Raw genomic sequence first — 12,116 nt, forward strand, 5'->3', positions numbered from 1 at the left:
AACCAGGGATCCAAGCCACGCTCCGTGCCGTGGAAGTGCAGAGTCTTAACCACTGGACCACCAGGGAAGTCCCTTGTCAATATATTTTTTTAATATAAATTTATTTAATATTTGGCTGTGTTGTGTCTTCGTTGCTGCGCGCAGGCTTTCTCTAGTTGCTGCAGGCAGGGGCTGCCTTTCGTTGTGGTGCGCGGGCTTCTCATCGCGGTGGCTCCTCTTGCTGCGGAGCACGGGCTGGAGGCTCCCGGGCTTAGTTGCTCCACGGTATATGGGATCTTACCAGACCAGGGCTTGAACCCGTGTCCCCTGCGTTAGCAGGCGGATTCTTAACCACTGCGCCACCAGGGAAGCCCTAAAATGCTTTGACGTGTAACAGGTATACCCTTATTTGAAGTTTAACATCCATATTTTGTTTTCTCAGTAAATCCCTAAGTTTTTTCAACACAAGGAAAGAACTTTAGGCTACTTTATGTCATCTGTATTTTTTCATATTTTTTTATGGTTTTTTTTTTTTTTTTAGAGTTAAAAGAAATATTTGAATTGGAATGATATACAACAGACAAATGAGTCCCAGGTGCCCAGGCCTGCTTTCCAACTTTTTTACCCAAGCTCAGGCCCACAGGATGGTGGGTAAGCTGGCTGGGAACCCCTAAGACCCCTGTTACTTTGTGCGGGTGCAGGACAATGTTGCTAGAGCTTTGTTATTAAGTTTTTATTTTTTAAGAGACATTATAAAGCATCCTAGTTTTAAAATATTGACAAGTCACTAAAAAAACAACTTTAAGACATCAAGTACAACCTCCAAAACATGACTGTTGCTCAGACTTGTCTGCAGGCCTTAAGTCTGTGCCTCTTCTGAAAACGTCCTCAGTCTTGGTCTCATACTCCTAAAGAGCTTGGGAAGATAATGGGTTAAGGCCCCCTCCCGGTAGGGGTGGTTTATCTTGGGACTGTTGGTGACATGCAGTCCTAACCCAGAGGCATATTTATAGTTCTGGATTTGGAGTGGGAAGCCCCTTTGTTCAGACCTCAGAGTACAATGCTGACGATGAGATGCCCAGTCCGCAGGGACAGAGGAAGATATTTTAGGTCAGGGGCCTTTCAGTGCCCCCAAGTCACACCCTGGCAGCATTCACTTATCTACCAGGAGGCAAGCTGCAGGACCAGAAGGTGTGACCGAAGACAGCAGAGTGGGAAGGAAGCCTGGCCCGAGGGAAAGGTCCGCCTTTGACATTTGTCATGCTGTGAACTGAGGGTCAGATATAGTCCTTTCCATTAAGAAGTGGCTGTGAGCCAAAGAGCTCACGAGATTTATTACAGCTATCACCTCCCATGACTTGGTGGTCTGAAAAGATTGTATAAGGAAAGGAATTTCCTATGCCTCGGCAGTGTGCAAAAGGCCAGATGAAATTTGTGGACACTGTCTCAAGGATAAAAAGAAATTTCTTAAAAGATTATGCAGTAAGTAGATGTTCACCCAAAAGTACCTGTAGGGCTAGGACAAATGAAGGACAAAAAGGGAACAGGCTAAGTATTCGTCTGACTTTGAGCTTAACATAGTGATTTAATAATAATAATAATATAGCTAACATGTATATAGCACTTACTCTGTGTGCAGACCTCATTGTAACGGATTTGGAAACAGACACAGGGAATTCCAGGGGTCTGGGTTTGATCCCTGGTCAGGAAACTAAGATCCAGCAAGCCTCACGGAGTGGTCAAAAAAAAAAGAAAGACACAAAGAAAAATTCGGTAATTTGCCCCAAACCTCACAGTGAGAAGCTATTACCTGTGTATGTTGGGGGCAAATGAAATGTTTGAGAAATTTAGCTAAGTTCACTTAATAATTCTTTTTTCTGGTAGTAGAATAAGGAAGTTTTATTTGTGTTGAACCGAATAACATTTTAAACTCATGTTTCCTGTGAGACGTTGTCCCTACTCCAACATAATGCTGATGCCGATACCAGTGTGCACAGGTGGGGCCCGGAAACTAGTGTGAAACTGTGTGTCTTTTGGTTTGTGGCCATAGCACCCATTTTCAGAAAGCCCAGTGTTTGCCTTCCTGCCTATGGGAATCGTGGTTTGCTCAGCTCCTTTGTTCCAGAAGAGCCACTCTATTCCCAGTTGCTACGCACCAGCCTGGTCTCCAGCCGTTGATTCTCAGTGTCCTGTCACGTTGTTCCGCACTTTCTGTCACTGATGCCATTCTGCTGACCATTGGCCTAGTTAGCTTACTCCCCACAACAGTTATGAGAACAGCCTCTGTGACCTGTTCTCTGCAAGGAACCTGGAGGGTGGGGGCCACCCGGCCATGTTTACCTTTGTGTCCTCCACCTCGCCTGGCATTTAATAAATGCTTGTGGGATAAGCCATGAACTAGAAATGGTGATCCCTGCCTCAGCTATGGTCACATTCCAGCACTTTCTGGTTGTTGTGTCAACCCATTTTGGCTGAGCTGGTTCTAGGATGATGAAATCATGAAGAAACAGGAAGTGGCCCGTTTGGTAAGATGAGGTGCAAGATGAGGATGGGATTTTTCTGGTCTCCCAGTCACTGCTCTGGAGACATTAAATTTGGTCAGAAACTTTTTTTTTTTTTGGCTGCCTTGGGTCTTCGTTGCTGCCCATAGGCTTTCTCTAGTTGCAGTGAGTGGTGCGTGGGCTTCTCATTGCAGTGGCTTCTCTTGTTGCGGAGCACAGGCTCTAGGCGCACGGGCTTCAGTAGTTGTGGCTCGCAGGCTCTAGAGCACAGACTCAGTAGTTGTGGCACAGGGGTTTAGTTGCTCTGCGGCATGTGGGATCTTCCCGGACCAGGGCTCGAACCCGTGTCCCCTGCATTGGCAGGCGGATTCTTAACCACTGCGCCACCAGGGAAGTCCCAGGATTCTTTTAAATTTGATTACCATATTTCAATCTTCCAGGTCCTTTCAGGCAGGTCCTGGGGTCGTTGGTGACAGACTTTGCCTCAGTACCGCCCTGAGCCATGTGTCTATCTGTCCATCGGCATTCGAAAAACAGGAAGTGCTCAGTAAATGTTTATGGAATTGAATGAATTGATCAAACATAACCTTGGCAGCCATTAAGTTTACAAAATCGTCAGTACTTTGACAACTATGTTAAGTGGTTTGAACTCATGTGCACATCTTCTTACATATGTGCTTGGGAAACATGGCCATAAGCTAGAGCTTCTGGATTAGGCCTCCAGAATGTTTGAGAATATTCATTGTTTGCTAAATTGGGAAGATTTTCAGATGATATTCTTCCTCTGTTATAGTCTCAATATAACCCATGTACAGATTTAATAAAATGGTACCCATCACCAGGCATGGGGAACAATTAGCCAGGACCCATTCCTCTGACACAAGCCTCCACTTAGTCCTGTCCTTAGGATCTTGGAGAACATTCTCAAGTAGCCACATTCCCCTTGGCTACTAGGGCCTGGGGAGCCCAGAGCGGTCGACCGTCCCATGCTGCCACTGCTGCTACTGCTGCTGCTGCAAGATCCAGCCCTGGGTCCTAAAGAGATTAAGTGCTGATCCAGATTCCATCCCAACTTTGCCATTCAGGGGCTGTGTGACCTTGGGCATGCTAAGCTTCAGGCTTCTCATCTCTAAAATTGGAGTAACAACAGTTCTCAGTTTATCTACTTCATGGATTATTGCAATAGCCAAAATAAAAATAAGAGCAGGTGTGTGAAGCTGTAGAGTCATAGAGAAAAGTCAGTCAGCGTTATGATTAATGATGCATTTAAAATTTTATTTTAGTTGACGTGCCGCGTAGATCAAAACTCTGCACTGTGTAAAGACTTAGACCTGCCCCATCGCGATGCCCACGTTCTGTGCTGAGAATCCTCTCTCAGAGCCCAGCAAGATTCAACAAGGATTTGCCAGTGACAGAGCACATATTAAATGTGTTCTCACAGCAGGTTGACAACGGTGGCCCAGCCTCTGTGCCAGGGGTTGGGGAAAAAAGTTATGTTGCTGTCTGGGTAGCAGCGATCTTCCTTACTAAGAAATCTGGCAGCAGATTGGCCACCAGGACTGAGTTCTGTGATGTCTTCCCAGCTTGGCAGGCTCCTTGTGCCTTGGGGTTCGTGGGCCAGAAGGTGAGGTGCTCTGGGCTGGCACAGGTTCAGCAGCTGCTGAGGGCAAAGATGCACTGGGAAGACATTGTCCCAGAGTCACAGAAAAAAGGGCAGGCCCTGCTTGGTGGAGGTAGGGCGAGGGTTGAGGCCTCCAAGAATTTTGAGAAAACAGAGAAACTTATTGTTTTGTTCTTGAGTCTGGAATTGCACTTAATGTACTGGCCACACATAGTACTGTGACCAATTCCAAGATCAACTACAGATGTGAATTAAGAGCAGGAAAGAGTGCGTTTTGTCCCAAGTAAGGAAGGTGGCAGAAACCCATCTTTCCTCTCCAAAGGGGCTCCTACAGAGAGAATAAATGTCCGGTGATAACTGGGCCCAGTGTCCAACCCCTCACCTAATTCCAGAAGTAAATTAAGAATTTCTCCAAGCAGAGCAGAGGTATACAGAGAGGCAGGCTCTGGGGGTGATGTGGGCCCTGTTTGTGGTTTGAACAGGGCACCCCTTTCAGTTATAGAGCAGAGCGGGGAGATCAGCTGATGTGCTGGACTCTATGGGACAGAATCTGAGCAAGTTATTTCCACCACTTGAGCCTCAAGAAATGGCTTCTTTCTTTACTGGATTGCCGCTGGAGACAGAGGATTCTAACCTCAGGACTGCCCTAAGGAAAGGGCCATGGTAATTCTCCCCACATGAATCTTGCTCTCGTGCCTAGAAGTTTCCCTGACTTTCTACAGAAAGCCAGCTTGGTGTCAAATTAATTTTGACAAATTGTGCTGAAGGCCTAAGAAAGGCAGACATAAAAGGGTAGGAATCAGGGTACAAAACTCAAAACTGCAGCCAGAGAGGCGGGCAGGGCAGCCAAAGGAGAGGCAAGAATTTTGTACATACCAAGAACTTGAAGTCAGAGATGGAAGACTCAGAGCTTGCTCTGAAGGAAATGAGTCAAGGCAGGAGGTAGTGTGGGCTTGCCCCTCTGACCACAGGCCCAGGCTCATCTCAGAGACCTTGAGGGCCCTGTGTGGACAAGCAGGGGGCCACATCTGCTCCTGGTGCTGGAAAGGTCTCCCTTCTCTTGCTCACAGCCTTCCCTGCTCCTGGCAGCTTCAGGATCTAGTCCAGCTCTTAGCGTGGCATTCAAAGCCTTGCCCTCCTGGCCACAGCCTGCCCCTCCGGCTTCACCACCCCAAACAGGCAGAGCCCCCAGCCAGGGCCTGTGTGCCTCCTTGCCTGAAATGCCCACCCCCATCTGTCTCCTCTGAGGTTGGAACCTTCCATGCCCCAGCACATTCTCTCTATCAGTGAGCCCCTCACCTCCCAGGACCACCTCTGTCCCTCTCTCTCCTTGGCCCAAAGCCCTGGCCCTGGCAGCTCTCTAGGCCCAGGAGTCTCTCACTTAGGTGTGTCTGACAATTGCCTGCGAGGATATTAAAATACAGCTGCCTGGTCCCCAATCTGGGTGATCTCGTTCCTGAGCTCCACGGGGGTCCTGTGCACACCTACAGGGGAGGTCCACTGGTCTAAGCCACTCCTTGGGAAGTTTGCCTGTGAACCAGGTACCCATTTGGGTCCTCCAACCCAGGTATGCAGGAACCACACTTCATTTCTCAATAACAGCCACATTTCTGATTCAAGCCCCCCTTCCCCCGGGGGGCATGGAAACTTAATTGTCAGTTTAGGGGCTTCCCAGCCTCACCTGTGGGCCCTGGGCAGCCACACATTTCCTAGCAAGATTGTGTTGGTGATGGAGAAGGTGTTTATTCACAGAGGAGAAGCTGACAAACCTCCTGGAGCAAAGGCCAGATCCTCTTCCGTACTCTGGCCTTGATGCAGCAGGGTCACGCTCTCCCAGGGGAGGGAAGCAGCGGATGCCAGGCGAGACTAAGAACAGATCTGCCTGTGGCAGTGGGGACCAGAACCCAGTGGAAGGAAGGGTCACGGAGAGGTTACACTCAAATTCATGTAAAACTGACATCCTCTCCCCAAACCGTGCTTCCTCTCCTCACTTCTCCTGACCTCCTGTTTTGGGGACTCTTTTTCAAAATCCTAGAGTCATCTTTATTCCTTTCTCTCCTTTAATTCCAGAATAGTACGGAAATTTAGAGGTTATTTTGCCCAGTCCCTCCATTTTCCAGGTGAAGAGATTGTGGCAATTTCTGGCAAACCCAGAATTAGATCCCAGATCCTGTCATGGACATGAAGTCCAGTCCTCTTAGCCCAGAGACTTCCTGTCCTTCACATAGTTATGTGTCCTCGTCCCTTCTGTGGCCACCACCCGACAAAGCTCTCCTCACCTCCTGCGTGGATCACGGTGACAGTGACCAATACTAATGTGTGACACTTTGCTCCTGGTGTCCATGGAATGCCTTCTCTCCTTCCCATACCTTACATCCTACTCATCCTCCAAGGTCAGCTCAAATGCCACCTCTTCCAAAATCAGGTGTTGGCCCGATGTGTCCTCTCCCCCTCCAGCTGCATTTAGCACCGCGCCCCAACGGCTCCCGGCAGGTGAGACGGTAGGCAGGCTGCACCTGTACGCTATTCAGTTTTCCGTAATTAGATGAGAAATTCCTAAGAGCAGGGACTTGCCTTACACTTCTTGGTTTCCCCTACAGGGCCTGGCATCGAGGACTACATGATAAAATTGCAGTTGCTGCTTGTGTGGTGTATGCTAAGAGGGGAAACTTTAGCAAAATGCTTAGAGGTGGCCACTAAGCCGCTGGCCCAAGTGAACCGGGAACACAAACTGAGAAGGAAATGTTTAATTTCTGGGGTAAGCAAGCTCCAAGAGTGGCTGAGGGTGACGGAAAGAACTGATACAGTCCAGCAGGCGTCTTCTTCCAGGACAAGAGGAAAGGCTCTACATACCAAGGACCTGACGTCAGAAATGGGAGGGTGGAGGCCTGCTGCAGGGGGGGACGCGGGGGAGGTGCAGGTGGAGGCAGGAGGTAACCAGCTTGCCACTCAGACCGCAGGTCCAGGGTCACCTGCCCCCAGATGCACGGATGTGCCTGGACTCTGGCTGAGCCACTGGCCCCAGCTGGACTTCTGGGGCTCTAAGGTGACCACTGCTCTTCCTGGGGCCGAGAAGCGTAAGGGTCCCTGCTCTGTGGCCTCACGTTCAGTCTGGGACTGCAGCCTGGCTCCCCAGCTTCCCTAGTTTGGCTTCAGCCGCTGCTCCCACTTGATTCTCTTCAGTCCACGCTCCCGGACAGGCCCCACACGGTCCCTCGGCTCTGCTGGCTCAGTCAGTGCGCAGGAGACTCCGAGACTCACCCGCCGGGCATCCACCTGGGGCACTTGGGAGCTCACTGTTTTCCAGTGTCTGGTACCTGGTAGGTGCTCAATTACATTGATTAACGAGTGACTCATCATTCTGGGGTTCAGCTCCCTGAGCCTCCCCTTTGAAGCCCTGACAGTCAGCCCAGGGTCAGCATCAGAAAGAAAATCCCTGTTTCTGAGTCCTTGTGTCTTCTCCTCACCTCAGCCCCCTGCTGTCTGGCTGTCCTCTCACCATGGGGAGGGGCTGCTGCCCCAGGAGAGGGCGCCTGGAAGGCAGGGCGACCTTGGTGGAGGGTGAGGGGCAGTTATACCCAGCACTGCCTGCCTGTCTCTCACTTCAGGGCCTGTCCTCATCTCGGAAACTCCAGGATGCAGAGGGTAAGAGACCTGCCTTGGCCCCAATTCTTCACTGTGCACAGAACCTCCAGTCTCCAAGGGCTTTTTATTTTTTTTTCTTTTTCTTTTTTGGCCATGCCATGCAGTTTTCGGGATCTTAGTTCCTGACCAGGGATCAAACCCGTGTCCCCTGCAGTGGAAGCACAGAGTCCTAACCACTGGACCACCAGGGAATTCCCTCCAAGGGCTTTTTTAGATTCATCATCTCATTTTATCTTCTCCCCAAACCTTATAAAGTGGGGGTGGGCCTGTGGACATTACTTCCATTTATCAGATGAGAAAAATGAGGCAGGAGAGGATGCCAAGTGCTTGACTTAGGAAGCAGAACTGGAGCCAGAACCCAGGTCCCCCCACCCCCGGCCCAGCAGCTTCCCGGCACCGTTCTGAGCCGCTGGGGCAAGGAGAAGTGTTGGCAGGCCTGGTAGTGGTTTTCCCAGCAGGAGGAGCTCACACTTTTCTGGGAAGTAATGTGCAGCCTTTCAGAGCTGGGAGCGCTGGAGCAGTACAGGCTGTCCCCTTATTTTACAGAGGAAACAGCAGCCTGGGGCCCCTGACTCCAGGCCAGCAGCCGGTATCCCCACTGCATGCTTGTGTGCAACAGTCAGGACCCTCAAGTTTGTTCTCTGATTACTGGGCCCGGATTGCATCCCATTTGATGCAAGACTGTGGGGCCCTTCTGCGAACCGCTTTATTTTTATTGATGCAGCTATAGGCACAGTGTTCCCAGGCTGCCTGGGTTCACATGCCACCTCCTTGACCAACTGGCTGCGTGACAGGGGGACGTGACCATGCCACTACCTCGGGGCTCAGTGGGTTTTTTTGTGTGTGTGTGTTTTTAAATTTTTGGCTGCGTTGGGACTTCATCGCTGTGCACGGGCTTTCTCTAGTTGTGGTGAGCGGGGGTACTCTTTGTTGCGGTGCGTTAGCTTCTCATTGTGGTGGCTTAGGCTCTAGGCACTTGGGCTTCAGTAGTTGTGGCTCGCGAGCTCCAGAGCGCAGGCTCAGTACTTGTGGCGCACGGGCTTAGTTGCTCCGCGGCATGTGGGATCTTCCCGGAGCAGGGCTCAAACCCGTGTCCCCTGAACTGGTAGGCGGATTCTTAACCACTGCACCACCAGGGAAGTCCCTCAGTGGGGTTTAAATGGGATGATACATGTAGTCTTTAACTAAATAGCACCTGATCCATAGTAACTAAGTAAGTAAATATTGGATGGTATTATTATTTAATTTAGAGTTAGAAGACCTAGTGGTAAAATTCTATTAGGCTACACAATTATAAATGCCTGTGCTGACACCACAGAGGTGGCCCCAGGAGGAAGCTATTGAAAGGTCTGAATTTTTCCCCAGCAGGAGAGCAGCTCTGCGGTTTAATTGGCCTGCACAAAGCCACCCTGATCCCCTCCCCCAGTGCGGACAAGGAGGCCCTGGCCTGCTCTGCACCCTGCCAGGAACCTGTCATCAGCAGCTGATTCCACTCCCCAGCTCGTGGACCGGGATTGCTGCGGATCTGAACACCCTAGGGAGGCAAGTCCCTGCCCACTTACTGATCATTGAGAACAGGTGGGTGCTGAAGGTCGGGCCAGACCTATTTGTGGGGAGGCAAAGCACGAGGTTCTGGAGAGAATTAAGAGAAAACACTCCCGTCTCAGCCTCCATCTGCCTGGCTAGGGCTGGCATGGATGTCAGGCAGAGCAAGGGAACTTTTACTCAAAGCAAAATGACCAACAAAGATCATTTGTTGGGGATGGATCCCTCATAAAAGCAGCTGAGAGATGCATTCAGATCTGAGCCCAAGGCTCCTGGTGGGGTCGGCAGTGTGCCGTGCTCCGGAAGCCCCGGCTTCTCTTGGTGAAGTTGCAGGGCTCAGAGGAGCCTGGGGCTCAGGCAGAGGACATTGGCCTCAGGTCCTGAGCAAGGGCATCTCAAGGGGATCTATTCTGACTGAGGCAGGAGACAGATGGGCCCCCGGGGCAAACAGTTTGAGTTCGTTCCTTGTGGACCGATACTCCGTGGAGACGGGAATAACAGGACAGTTGAGAGAGGAGGCTGGGCCCTGCCCAGATAGAAGATAAGAGAGCACATATTCCTCATTCTCGAAGTCAGGAGACCTCCCCGACTACACATGCACAGAAAGGCTCCTTGGAGGTCAAAAGAGGTGTGATGCCAACTAATGCTCACTTACCTATAGGCCTCTTCGGTAGAATCCATCTTGGCTAAGAGATGTGAGTGCACACATGGGAAAATCCTGAGCTATACCAAATTCAGACTTTGAACCAGGCAAATCAAAATGATTGGCCAAAGGAAACCTGGAAAAATTGCCCCATATAAGTGATTCAAACTGTCACGAGGGCGCGACTCTTTCTGCGCCCGCCTGTGTGTCTATCCACACGTACTGTACTTTTTTCTCCTAATAAATACTTGTTTCACCACTTTCCATCTCTGTGGGAATTCTTTTCTGCAAAGCCATAGGGCCCGGGCCTTGTCACTGACCACTGATCTAGTGCCTAGGATTCGGTGCTCTCACTGCCGCGACCCGACCTCAATCACTGGCCGGGAACCGAAATCCTGCTTCAAGCCGCTGCAGGCCGAGGCCACCCGAGACCACGACCACTCTCCCAAAGCAGTGCAGTGGGTGCTCGCTGGGCAGCCGAGCCCTCCTCCACAGACCCACATCTCTGGGACAAGCTCTTCAGAGTTGAGGGCTGTGAGCACAGGTTAGCGGTGGGGTGGGTCAAGTTAGGACCAGCAGGTACGTCACCGCCCTGCCCTGGCCACAACCAAGACTTTTGCACCTTCCTCCTCACCCTATCCATTCTCCTCTGGCTTCAGTCCTTTACACTGAAGTGGATTTTTAAACATAGGTAAAGCAGTTGGTGATCATTTTGTAATGTATAAAAATATTGAATCACTATGTTGTACGCCTGAAACTAATATAACGTTTTAAGTCAATTATACTTCACTTAAAAAAAAATAAAAATAGGTAAAGCACATGGTGCACAGTACAACGCATCTCCCTGCTTTCCCCCGCTACCCCTGCCCCTCGCTGGCCACATCCGTGGGTCCTTACTAAGATGGCATACGCGTACGCAAGCATACAAGTCAGTAGCCTCCTTTTCTATCTTCTTTTGGTTACAGAGACTCCTCTGAGAATCTGACAAAGCCTGGGTTCTTCCCTAAAATAGGGTACACACATGCACAAAATTAGCGTACAACTTCAGGGGTTCACACACTCTCTGTGGACCATTTTGTCCTCCTGAACAAGAGATTCTGGTTGTGATGTAAAGCAACTGGGCCTGAGCCACCTCCTATCTCCTCAGTGCCATCCCCCCACATACACACATCCCCCGACTACCAGGATCTTGACAAAATCTCAACAAGGGAGCTCTTTTAAGGCTTTGACAAAACGGCTGAGGCAGGCAAGGAGTTTAGTGCCTTCTCTCAATAGCTTCCTATTATATTTAGAATAAAATAAAATCTAAACTCTTAACATGGCCTCGAAAGCCCTCCTTTCATGCCTGGTCTGACTTGAGCTTCCTTTCCTGGTCTCATCCCACCACTAGTACCCTCCCCTCACGCTGCTCTAGCCAAACCCACCTTCCTTCTGTTCCACCTTCTTTCTGTTCCATATTGAACTTATCAAACCCAGTCCCACTTCAGGGCCTTTGCTTAAGCTGCTCCCTCTGCCTGGAAAACAACTTCCTCTGGGAGAATTACTGCTGGTTCCTTCTGGTGTCAGTGCAAATGTCATTTCTCAGAGAGGTCTTCCCCAACCACATTTCCGTACGCTGCGCTGCCAACCCCAGCACCCCTTCTCTCTGTCCAACATCCTATTTTATTTTCCTCAGGGCACTTACCACTTCTGAAATTATATATATATTTTAAAATTATATATATATATATATATATATATATATATATATTTTTTTTTTTTAGTCATTTATTGTCTGTCTTCCCCCACTAGCGTGTGAGCTCCATGAAGTCAGTGGCCATGCCTGGTACACACTACGCACTCAGCAAATATCTGTGTTTTGGATAAAGGATTTTGGTGGAGGTTAGAAAAGAATTTTGACTCAACTCTCCATCCCACCCAAGCAGTTCCAGGCAATCCCTGCTCTGGTTCTAGGCAAGATTCCTGCCTTTCCCTCATTTCTCTATTCCCAGTTGTCCTATCCTTTTCCCAGATCTTTGGAGCCTCTCCCTCCCAATCAGCATCTAACAAAAACTCTTTTGTGATTTTTATGCCTGGGGGATTTAATCTGAGTCAATTTGGCCTCCCCAGCTCTCCCTCAGTTGAGTCCAAAGGTCTGCTCAGCATTTCCAGTGGATCAGCCAGCAGCTCTGCTGTTTGAGGG

This window comes from Grampus griseus, assembly GCF_964374135.1.
Source record: "Grampus griseus genome assembly, chromosome: 1".
Taxonomy (NCBI): Eukaryota; Metazoa; Chordata; class Mammalia; order Artiodactyla; family Delphinidae; genus Grampus; species Grampus griseus.